We start from the raw sequence: 12,990 nt of genomic DNA on the forward strand, positions 1-12,990 counted from the left end.
TCAAGACCTTGGAAGGAGATCCTTTCATTACTTAATAATAGTAATTCATTTATTTATTTACTTATTTATTGAGACAGGATCTTGCTCTGTGGCCCAGGCTAGAGTTGAGTGGTGTGATCATGGCTCACCGCAGACTCAACCTTCCAGGCTCAAGTGATCCTCTCAGCCTCCCGAGTAGCTGGGACTTACAGGCATATGCCACCACACTCAGCTAATTTTTGTATTTTTATTTTTTGTAGAGACATGGTCTCCCTGTGTTACCCAGGCTGGTCTCGAACTCCTGGGCTCAAGCCATCCTCCCACCTCAGCCTTTCAAAGTGTTGGGATTATAGGCATGACCGACCATACCCAGCCTAACAATAAATGTAAAAGTTGAGAATCGGCCGGGCACGGTGGCTCACGCCTGTAATCCCAGCAGTTTGGGAGGCCGAGACGGGCAGATCACGAGGTCAGGAGATCGAGACCATCCTGGCTAACCTGGTGAAACCCCGTCTCTACTAAAATTACAAAAAAAATTAGCCGGGCGTAGTGGCGGGCGCCTGTAGTCCCAGCTACTCGGGAGGCTGAGGCAGGAGAATGGCGTGAACCCGGGAGGCGGAGGGTGCAGTGGGGCGCCGAGGCCACGCCCCCCCCCACCAGCGGGGGCGGCTGAGCACGACCCCTTCTAAAAAAAAAAAAAAAAAAAGTTGAGAATCTTAGATTTTTTTTTTTTTTTTTTTGCCTTGCCATATTAACTTTATTCCCAATAGATTAATACCAGTATGCTTTACTTCTGGCACCAACTTATACTTTCTGATCTTGTCAACTTTTAGAAATATTAGATGTGATATATTAGTAATAATATCAAATTACAAGTTCCTCACAGTTTGGAAAGTGCTTTTATATGCATGGTTTTATTTAACCATCATAGTGAATGCTGTGAAAAGGGTAGAATCTTTATTGTCCCTATTTTTCAGATGAGAAAATAGAGGCTCAGAAAGATGAGTATTTTTTCCATACCACATTACCGGTGATGAGAGGCAGAGCCAGGAATTAAAATCAGACCTCAGCCTCTTCCTATTATGCCCTGTTGTCCCATTGTCAATTTCTGAACAGCATTTTGCTAAATTCACATATTATGCTAAAGTGGGAAAAAGGAACCTTTATCCTAGCAGAGATGTCAACTTTATTTGAAAAGATAATGTGCCTGATTTCTTTACTTGTTTAAATGTGCCTAACATTGTATCTGTTAACCAATGTCTCTGCCCATCTCTGTGCTGCTTTATTTCTTGACCTTCATCTGTCATGCCACTGGAATAATTAGGACTATGCAGCCAGGAGGAGTTTCCACAAATTAGATGGATTGTAGGTAGCCAAACTAATACAATACAGCTCATGAAGCAACCAGAGAGATGTTACATGATTGAGAGATTTGCAGCCATAATCTAGCCTGCAGCAAGTTTGAAGAGAAGAATAAAAGAGCTCAGAAAATGAGTATACCTCTATAGGTTATACTCATTAGTTTGTTTATAGTGAAGCCTTTTGAAGTTTTGATGTAGTATTTGAACAGTGAATAATCTGATTAATTCTGAGTTATTTTAGTTTATTTTTTTCAATTGACTGATTTTGGAGCTACTAAAGCCCAGCTCAACCAAGAAATACTCTTTAATTTGGGAGAATAAGGGTGGATAGGACTCAGAGATAGTGGTTTCACTTCAACGTTTGAGTGTCCTAGAGTGAGGTAGCTCTAATAACTAAACCAATACAAGTCAAGTAGATGGTTTTGAATATCAAAGGAACTTTAGGCATACTTAAATATTACTTATGCCTCTCTTTGGTCATAATCTTGGGATTGGAAAGGTACTTAATGCTCAATTATTTGTTACTCAATTTTAATTCCCCTCTAAAACATCACTGATAAATTAGCTTTTGCTCAAACACTTCTAGAGTATGGTACTTACGTAGTTCAGTCTATTCTTAGCCTGCAATTAGAAAATCTTCATTGTGAAAATTCTGAAAACTAATTTTTGGAGTTTCCTTCTTTTGGACCTGGTGCTGCCTCTAGCCATAGTAAAGTATAAATCTGTCTTTCACTTGGTAGCAATTGAGATTTTTAAAGATTGCCATCATGTCTACACTTAGTCTTCTTTTCTTTAATTTTTAATTTTTGTGGATATATAGCAGGTGTATATATTTATGGGAGTCTTCTTTTGTAGACTAAAAACCTTGATGTGGCTTGATTATAAATCTACAATCGTGATTCCTCCTTTTTGAGTGCATTTTATGTTTTTGTAGTTCTCTTAAATGTGTAAATCTCAGCACTTCATCTGTACTCTAAATATGATCTGGCCAGTTTTGAGGTCACAGGTATCCTCTTTCTCTTCATGCTAACAATTTATACTTAAGTTAGTGTAACCTAAGATGACATAACCTTTTTGGGCAGCCATGTAATTCTCACAACTCAATGAGGTTACTAAAATCATTTAAAATTTTAAAAAAATAAATGCTAACTTCTAATTATGTCTTCTCAATCTACATTTGTATACTTTTTCTTTTGGTGTACAAGTGTATTACCTTTTTCTTCCTGTTTAATTTTACTGTATTAGATCCATTCTGTCTCCCCAACTTGTCAAGATTCTTTTTAATCCTGATGTTGTTATTCAAGGATTTTGTCCTTCCCAATATCCTCTCATTTTGTAGACTTCATTTTCATATACCATATTGGCATCCAGGTTCTTCATCATAACCGTAAAAAGGTCATGTCCAGAAATAAGCTTCTGGGATACTTACAAAAATCTTTCTGCTTGCCTTTAGTTCTTACATCCATATCCGTTGATTATTATTGTTTTATCAAATATACCTATTTTCCCATAATACTGGCCCATGATTCTCCTTTTCTATCTATAAGGATTTGGTGAAAGACCATAACAAGTGTTTGTGACTGTGAAAAACTGGCTGTGACAGGTTTTCAGACTTTCATTGTTTTTGACAAGTGTTTGCCTAAAGTTCTCTTATGTAAGATTATTCAATACTGAGGTTAGTCTGACCTAATTTGTTTTTTACATAAAATTTTTTATTTTAGAATAGTTTTAAATTTATAGAAAAACTGTGAAGTTTCCGTATACCCTACACCCAGTTTTCATTATCATTAATATCTTTCATTAGTTTGGTACGTTTGTCACAATTAATAAACTAGTATTTATACTTTGTTATTAATTAATTAATCCATACTTTACTCACACTTCCTTAGTTTTTACCTAATGTCCTTTTTCTATTCCAGGATCCCATCCAGGATACCACATTACATTTAGTCGTCATGTCTCCTTAGGCTCCTCTTGGCTGTGACAGTTTTTCAGACTTTCCTTGTTTTTGATGACCTTGACAGTTTTGAGGAGTACTGGTCAGGTATTTTGTAGAGTGTCCCTCATTTGAGATTTGTCTGATGTTGTTCTCATGATTAGACTGGGGTTGTGGGTTTTGAGAAGGAAGACCGGAAAGGTAAAGTACCATTGTCATCACATCATATAAAGCGTATATATTGTCAACATGACTTATTACTGTTTTGAGGTTTTTTGGGTTTTTGGGGGTTTTTTTGTTTTTTGAGAAAGGGTCTCACTCCATCACTCAGGCTGGAGTGCAGTGGCACAATCCCAGCTCACTGCAACCTCCAATTCCTGGGTTCAAGCGATTCTCACACCTCAGCCTCCCGAGTAGCTGGGACCACAAGCATGTGCCACCATGCCTAGCTAAACTTCTTTGTATTTTTTGGTAGATACGGGGTTTCACCTTGTTGGCCAGGCTGGTCTCAAGTCCCTGACCTCAAGTGATCCACCTGCCTCGGCCTCCCGAAATGCTGGGATTACAGGCATGAGCCACTACACCCAGCCGACTTATCACTGTTTGTGTGAACCTAGACCACCTAGCTATGGTAGCGTGTGTCAGGTTTCTCCACTATGAAGTTATTCTTTCCTCCCTTTCCATGCTGTATTCTTTAGAATGAAATCACTATGTGCAACCCATACTTGAAGTGGAAAGTTATGCTGCACCTCCTTGAGGAAGCAGTATCTACATGTTATTTGGAATTCTACACAGGAGATTTGTCTCCTCCCTATTTATTTTTTTAAAATCAGTCTTTTATATTAGTATGGCCTTATATATATTTATTTTATACTTTGGTCATAATCTGATGCACTTTATTTTGTTGCTCAATTTCTTCCAGCTTTGGCATGGGAGCTCTTTTCCTTTGACTCTTGTGTCCCTCGTCATGGGTTTTGTTTTTTGTGTGACCACTTCCTTGCTTTCTGGCACCATAATATGCTCCAGGTTCATCTGGTGTATTTCCTGCCTGAGTCCTGGAATCACCCATTTCTCTAGAGAGGACTTGCTCCTTTTATTGGAGAATGGTGTTAGAAACCAAGATCTATATTAAACTAAATATGAATTCTTATTAATGTCTCCAAGTCTAATTCATTAACACAAGGATCATTCTAGCCTCCTTCCCTTGCTAATCTGTAATCCCCCACTTCAACAAAATGTCATATAATTGGAATCATACGGTATGTAGCCTTTCAGACTAACTTCTTCCAGCATTGGCCATCCATTTACTTACTCCTGTTATACCCCTATAGGGAAAAGCTTTCTTAATTACAGTACAGTGCTTTTGTACAGTTCTTTTTTACTTTATTCTTACATTCTCCACTCATTTCCAAAGTTAGTTAGGTCAGCACCTTATTTCTCCATTCCTTTCAGTGAGGTTGTTTTCATACATTTGTAATACAGTTATTTTGTTACATTCTGTATTCCATCTTGGGCTTCCTGAACCTCCTAAATAATTTTTTTTCAATTTGCATACCTTAAGATTCCCTGTTTGTGTTGTATAGTTTTATAGGTTTTGACAAATGAATAGTGTCATGTGTCCACCATTACAGTATTATACATAGTAGTTTCACTCCCTAAAAAAAAAAAATCAACTGTGCTTCACCTATCCAGCTTTCTCCCAAACACCTGACAACTACTCATCTGTTTGCCACCGCTATAGTTTTGCCTTTTTCAGAATGTCGTCTAATTAAAGCTTTTCATTTAAGCTTCTTTCACATAGCATTGTATATTTAATTCATCCAGGGCTTTACGTGTCTGTTAAACCAATGAGCTGTTAGCTCATTCCTTTTTATCACTAAATAATTCTCCATTATATGGCTGTACCACAGTATCCATTCACCTGTTAAAGGTGAATGGCTAACAAACTGTGGTACAGCCATGTAATGGATGCTAGTTTTTGATGTATGTGCTGCCAGTTTTTGGTGATTTGAATAAAGCTATTATAAACATTTGCATGCAGGTTTTTGTGTGAATGTCAGTTTTCAGATCAGTTGGGTGAAAATACCTAGGAGTATGATGGCTATGTCATATGGTAAGACTGTGTTTAACTTTGAAAAAATAACTGTCTTCTAAAGTGCCTGTACCATTTTGTATTCTCATCAGCAATGAATAATTCCTTTTGCCCCATACCCTTACCAGCAATTGGTATTGTCTGTTTTTGGAATTTTAGCCATTCTAATAGGCATGTGGTGATATCACATTGTTATTTTAATTTGCATTTCTGTAATGACAAATGATTCTGAACATCTTTTCATATGCATATTTGCCATCTGTATATCTTGGGTAAGGCATCTGTTCAGATCTCTTGCCTATTTCTTAATTGGGTTGTTTGTTTTCTTATTGTTGAGTTTTAACAGTTCTTTGTATATTTTGGGTACAAGTTCTTTTTCAGATATGTGTTTTGCAAATCTTTTCTTTCCCTCTTGTGAAAGAATTCTCTTGTGGCTTGTCCTTTCTCTTAAGAGCAACTTACAGAGTAGAAGTTTTACATTTTCGTAAAGTCCAACTTCCCAGTTTTTTCTTCCATGGATCATGCTTTTGGTATTTTATCTAAAATCTCATCGCCAAATCCAAGGCCATATAGATTTTTCTATGGTCTTTTCTAGAAATTTTATAATTTCCCATTTTACATATGGGTATATGATCCATTTTGAGATGAATTTCTGTGAAAAGTGTAACTTAATTTATGTTTAGTGAATTCGTCTTGGCTCTTACTAGTCACACTTCTTTTTCTGAACAATCACAACCCATCTTTTTAATATAATTAATTTTTAAACTCTTATTCAGGATTACATCTGTTGCTGTTTCTACAGTTTTGCAAGAAGTACCATCAGCCCCGTTTTGAAAATTACATTTTGCCATCTGTTTTCACTTATTCTATGGTTTGTTCTACTCTTAAATCTTAAGCTTATCAAAGAAGGAGTAGAGTAAGAGTAGAGGAAATATGCTTTTCTTTGCTATCATAAATAGTACATAATCAGACCCAAGTAGCAGACTTTCCCAAGAAGGTCCCACCATGCTCGGTTGTATTGTTCTCAGCATTTTTGGTGAGTTAGGTATCATCTTGGGTTTTAGCTTTATTAACATTTTGCATAGGTTGTTAGCACCAGGTGTCTGACACTCATGGTGCATCCTTGGTCTTAAACCTGTGTTTCCTTCTTTTGTATGTATTATTTTAAAATCTAAGCTCTGAGACAACTCCCTGTTATAGTCACACTGAATTTTTTAGGCACTTTCCCTCTACTTCTATATTGGGTTAATTTGCAATTGCGTAAATTGCATTTTTGTCAGCTTGCCAGTCCTTTCTTGCATCTTGAGCACTGCAGTTCTCTTTTCCCCCACCCCAGAACTCTTTTGTTTTCAAAGGAAATTTCTAAAGCTTAAGATTTTCCGTGATACTCATAAATCATTCATGGTTTTGTCGGAAATAAGCCCTTATTTTAGTAATAAACTTTGCATTTTAAAGTGAACATGGAGAAATTGCTCTTTGCTAGATATTAGCATACCTAAGATGCAGTAATATTTTAGCAGGAGAGGGGATGGGAGGAGAGAGCTAACGATAACTAATGTTGCCCAGGTAAATAGGGTAAGGTCAGATCTGATTACATGCAGATTATACCCTACTATTTTATAATTAAATATAAGTAATTAATTATGTGACGCAAAGTTTTCATTTTTACTAAAAAGGATTTTTAAACACATTCTTTGGTTTCTTTTTTTTTTTTTTTTTTTTTTTTTTGAGACGGAGTCTCGCTGTGTCGCCCAGGCTGGAGTGCAGTGGCGCGATCTCGGCTCACTGCAAGCTCCGCCTCCTGGGTTCACGCCATTCTCCCGCCTCAGCCTCCGAGTAGCTGGGACTACAGGTGCCCGCCACCTCGCCCGGCTATTTTTTTGTATTTTTAGTAGAGACGGGGTTTCACCATGTTAGCCAGGATGGTCTCGATCTCCTGACCTCGTGATCCACCCGCCTCGGCCTCCCAAAGTGCTGGGATTACAGGCTTGAGCCACCGCGCCCGGCCCATTCTTTGGTTTCTTAAACATCCCAGACAAGTACATTATTTTTTAAATACATATATATACATTTTTTTGAGCTAAGAGTCTCCCTCTGTTGCCCAGGCTGGAGTGCAGTGGTGTGATCTTGGCTCACTGCAACCTCCGCCTCCTGGGTTCAAGCGATTCTCCTCCCTCAGCCTCCCGAGTAGCTGGGACTACAGGCATGCGCCACCATGCCCAGCTAATTTTTTATATTTCTAGTAGAGACTGGGTTTCATCATGTTGGCCAGGCTAGTCTCGAACTCCTGACCTTAGGTGATCCACCTGCCTTGGCTTCCCAGAGTGCTGGGATTGCAGGCGTGTGCCACTATGCCCGGCCTTAATGGGTATATTTTATAATGTCATGTGGAAAAATCTGTCAGAATTTAGTTAAATCTGACACTCATAGTTAAATCTCATTTTGTGAAAAAATTGTGGCATACTGACTAGGTTCATCTATGATATGAAATACTTTCTAATCTTTAAAAGTTAATTCTGTTTCCTGAAAATGTGACATCCTTCTTCAGGAAAGGGGAAGAGGTGGGGTCAAGGTTGATTATCCCTAATTGGTCATTTGGAAGTTACCATGAGCAGTAGTTTCAATCCTGGCTATAATTAGAATTAACTGGGGAGGTTTTAGATAGACCAGTGCCAGGGCCCTACCTCATACCAATTAAATTAGACTCTGTGGGCAACCAGTATTGTAGAGCTTGAAGCATTGTGTTTTATTAAATGTCTTAATTTGGATTTTTTTGGATTAATTAAATGTCTTAATTTGGATTCCAACAATGCTGAATTGTGTTTTTTTAATATATTTTTAATTGTGGTAAAAAAAACACAAGGTAAAATGTACCATCTTAACTATTCTTAAGTTTGGTGATGTCAAATATATTCACGTTGCTGTAAACATATTTCAAAACTTTTTGATCTTGAACCCCAAGGTGAAAATTATACCCATTAAACAACAACTCCCCTTTTCCCTTACCCCTCAGTCCCTGGTAACCACTATTCTACTTTTTGTTTCTGTAATTTTGAGTACTTTAGATCCCATATATAAATGTTATACCATATTTTTCTCTTTATGACTGACTTTTTTCACTTAGCATAATGTCCTCAAGATTCATCCGTGTGGTAGCATGTGAAAGGATTTCCTTCCTTTTTAGGGCCAAATAATATTCCATTGTATGTTTATACCACATTTTGCTTATTCATTTATCTGCTGTATTTGGACATTTGGATTGCTTCCACCTCTTGGTTATTGTGAGTAGTGCTACTATAAACATGGGTGTACAAACACTTCTGCAAGACCCTGCTTTCAATTCTTTTGGGTTTATACCCAGAAGTGGGATAGCTGGATCATATGGTAGCTGTATTTTAAATTTTGGGGGGAACTTCTGTACTGTTTTCCACAGAGGGTACATCATTTTACAATCCTAACAGTATTGTATGAAGTTTCCAGTTAATTCACATCTTCACCAACACTTGTTTTCTATTTTTTTCATAGTAGTCATCCTAATGGGTGTGAGGTGATATCTCATTGTGGTTTTCATTTGCAGTTCTCTGATGATTTGTGATGTTTCATACGCTTGTTGACAATTTGTATGTTATCTTTTGAGAAATATCTATTCAAGTTATTAGTCCATATTTTAATTGGATTGTTTGTTTTTTGTCGTTGTTGAGTTAAAGGAGTTCTTTATATATTCTTGATATTAATCCCTCATCAGAGATATGATTTGCAGATATTTTCTCTCATTCCTTTTCACTCTGGTGAAAAGGTTGCCTTTTTACTCTGTTGATTGTGTCCTTTGCATAAAAGTTTTTTAAGTGTGATGTAGTTTTATTTTTGCTTTTGTTGCCTGTGACATGTTTGGTGTCATAACCAGGAAATCATTGCCAGTCCGTTGTCATGAAGCTTTTCCCTATGGTTTCTTCTGGGAGTTCTGTAATTTTGAATTTTCTCATTTAAGTCTTTAATCCATTTTGAGTTAATGTTTTTATATGGTGCAGGAATAGGGTCCAGCTACATTCTTTTGCATCTAGGTATCTAATTTTTCCAGTACCATTTGTTGAAGAGACTGTTCTTTCCCCATTGAGTCACCTTGGCACCCTTGTCAAAGATCATTTGACCATATATGATAGAGTTTATTTCTGGACTCTTTTCTATTGCATTGGTCCACATGTCTGTCTTTATACCAGTTATCATCAGTGTTTGATTACTTGAGCTCTGTAATATATCTTGAATCAGGAAGTGTGAGACCTTCAACTTTGTTGTTCTTTGTCAGTTATTTTGACTTAAAGATTCTGTATGAATTTTAGGATGCATTTTTCTATTTCTGCCAAAAAAAAAATGCCATTGAGATTTTTATAGAGATTGTGTTAAGTCTGTAGATTGCTTTGCCTAGTTTGGATATCTTAATATTAAGTCTCATCATTCATGAACACAAGATAACTTTCCAGTTATTTATGCATTTCATTTCTTTTAGCAGTGTTTTATAATCTTTAGTCTACAGGTCTTTTGCCTCCTCCTTGGTTACCTTTATTCCTATTTTATTGTTTTTGTTGGAATTGTAAATGGAATTATTTTCTTAATTTCCTTTTTGAATTGTTCATTTTTAGTGTATAGATGCAGCTGATATTTATGTGAATTTTTACATCTTGCAACTTTGCCAGACTTATTAGTTGCAGTAGTTTTTAAATGGGATCTTTAGGACTTTCTACATATAAGATCATGTCATCTGCTAACAGATGATTTTACTTCTTTTCAATCTTGATGTCTTTTATTTTTCTTGCCTAATTGCTTAATTGTTTCTTTTTTTGAGACTGAGTTTTTGCACTTGTTGCCCAGGCTGGAGTGCAATGGCACAATCTCGGCTCACTGCAACCTCCGCTTCCCGGGTTCAAGCAATTCTCCTCCCTCAGCCTCCCAAGTAGCTAGGATTACAGGCATGCGCCTCCACGCCCAGCTAATTTTGTGTTTTTAGCAGAGGCGGGGTTTCTCCATGTTGGTCAGGCTGGTCTCGAACTCTCGACCTCAGGTGATCTGCCCACCTTGGCCTCCCAAAGTGCTGGGATTACAGGCGTGAGCCTCCGTGCCTGGCCTAATTGCTGAATTATTTCTAAGAGAGAATACAGATTAAGTGTTTTTAAAAGGGATAAGTGATCCTTGCTTTGAAAGCAAGGGAAAGCCACTAGAAGGTTTTAAACAGGGAAGACAATCAAGTGTGTGCTTTAAAGTAATGCCAAAATCACCCTGGATTCTAGTGAAGTGATGGAGGTGGTAAGAGTAGATGGAGAAGACTAGCAGATTGCTAGGAAATAGTCTGATTAGTGATTTGGGCAGGGTTGCGTTGGGGGAACAGTGTGGAAGTGGAGATGGAGAAGAGTTAATGGAATTGAGTATTTAGGCATTGGAAGTGACAGAACTAGATGATAGATTGACATCTGGGTAGAAAGGAGGTAGGAGAGAGCATTTTTAAGACAGACTCAGGTTTCTGCCTTGAGCACAACTGAATAGATGGAAATGTGGAGATGACACATACTGTGGTGTAGAGATTTCGTATGCTGAGTTTGAGATGCTTTTCAAACAGCTAAAGATGCTGCAGAGGAAATCATGTGCAAATCTGAGCATGAGAATAGGAACCCAGTAAATGAGTTGACCCCACTTTAGGGGGAATCTAGGAGCTAGTGTAACCTGTTGTACATAGTACACAGTTAATTCTTGTGTAATTATTTCTCACAGAAAATCAACTCATATTTTGTATTTAATTATCTTTAATGTAGGAATTAGTAGTTTCCTTTTAATATTATGAAAGTGACATGGCCGGGTGCGGTGGCTCATGCCTGTAATCCCAGCACTTTGGGAGGCCAAGGTGGGCGGATCACGAGGTCAGGAGATCAAGACCATCCTGGCAAACACGCTGAAACCCTGTCTCTACTAAAAGTACAAAAAAATTAGCCGGGCGTGGTGGCGGGCGCCTGTAGTCCCAGCTACTTGGGAGGCTGAGGCAGAAGAATGGCATGAACCAGGGAGGCAGAGCTTGCAGTGAGCTGAGATCGTGCCACTGCACTCCAACCTGGGTGACAGAGCGAGACTCCGTACCAAAAAAAAAAAAAAAAAAAGACAGTGGCATAAAGAAGGCTCTTTTACATTTTTAATCAAATTGGCTAAATATCATTTATTTACATTGCCATGTGAAGTAGCGTTATCTGTGTCACAAAGCTCTCTTGATAGGCCCAAATATAGTAAAGCCTGCTTTTCTGTTGAAGTCTGTGAATATGGAGAAAACATGAAAAGGTGCCACATCAGTAAAATTACAAATATTTTATACTTTTGTGGGATGCCAGTGGGAAAAGCAGGCTAGGGAGTGAAATTTGATATGCTGGCTACTTAGAGATAAGTCTGAGAAGCATGAAAACAGTCTTTGTTGCAATATTGTAACATTATAAGGAAAAACATCTTGGATTGCAGAGAAATAGAGAAAGATGCAGGGAAGTGGGGGGAAAAGTAGTGAAGTAGAGGGATAGAAGTGAGCTTTCAATAGGACTGAATTGAGTGTAATCCACTTTCGATCCATTTGAATCATGAACTTCAGAATATATAATTATCTTCCTTTAAAGGCTGATGCTACTTCAGAGGTTTTTACTGCTGAAAGCTGCCATTCTAATGAGAAGTAGACCCAGTAGTCAAATAGAAAAAAAAAATTCTTTTCGTATCTCACACTGTATAAAGCTAGAAGTTAGAAGACTCATTCTACTCCTAGTTATGTCATTAACTGGCTTTATGTCCCTAGGAAGTCACTTGCCTTCTCTGAGCCTCAGTTTACTCATCTGCCAAATGATGGAACAGACAAAATGATCTGTAAATTTCCTTCTACTCAAATATTCTGTGTATTTTTGAAATCCATTTTGCCCTAAGTGTGGCAGTGGTTTCCCATCATTAAGAGACAAACAAAAGCCTATGGTTTTGAAATTTGCAATATTAATATTTTTCTACATTGATTTAATGCAGAAATTACACAATTTGTCATTCTAACTTAAATGCTGCTATTTGAGAATGTAGGGCCTATTTGAGATTGGGACCATCAGTTTTGTTAAATACTTCCCACCTTTAAGTTATTTATTCACCATGATCTTTTAGAGTCTGTTGATTATGACTTTTTTGTGGAAATATTTGCAGTAATTCCCATTGCAGTAATTCCCAGACTTTATATCTCTAGAGTTTCCTTTGGAGAAAATTGTTGAATTAGGAAACTAAAGGTGTTTATAGCCAGAATAACTTTATTATAACTTTGTTTTTTTAAATCTTATATTTAGCATCTTTTGCTTTGTCAGTGAACTAAACTGTAACTGCAATATAATTGTCCTAATAGGATAATGCAACTTTAAAAAAGAAAAGTAATGCCCTTTATCTCATAAAGACATAATAGTCAGAGGCACCAGAAACATATGCTTTATTTATCTGTGCTTATGCTTTATGCCTTTTGATTTAGTGTAATGTAAAGAATAGAGGGTAGCTGGTAAAAAGGTCTAGACTTCAAGAAAAGGATTAGATTTGAGATCTTGTATTATATTGCTTATATGTTTATGGTTTTAATACTGAGG

At 37.3% G+C, this 12,990-nt stretch overlaps 1 protein-coding gene across 3 annotated transcripts in view; it reads left to right on the plus strand.

Moving 5' to 3' along the window:
* Positions 1-12,990, plus strand: part of ZNF292 (zinc finger protein 292) — a 107,858-nt gene that overhangs the window by 64,997 nt on the left and 29,871 nt on the right. Inside the window, exon 1 of one of the 3 annotated variants that reach the window (XM_021937580.2) lies at positions 3,341-3,384. The exons of the other annotated variants lie outside the window; for them this stretch is intronic. The gene's annotated coding sequence lies outside the window, so the exon portion shown is untranslated. Of the gene's footprint in view, positions 1-3,340; positions 3,385-12,990 lie in introns of those variants that run through there. 3 annotated transcript variants of the gene reach the window in all.

This window comes from Papio anubis, chromosome 6 (assembly GCF_008728515.1).
Source record: "Papio anubis isolate 15944 chromosome 6, Panubis1.0, whole genome shotgun sequence".
Taxonomy (NCBI): domain Eukaryota; kingdom Metazoa; phylum Chordata; class Mammalia; order Primates; family Cercopithecidae; genus Papio; species Papio anubis.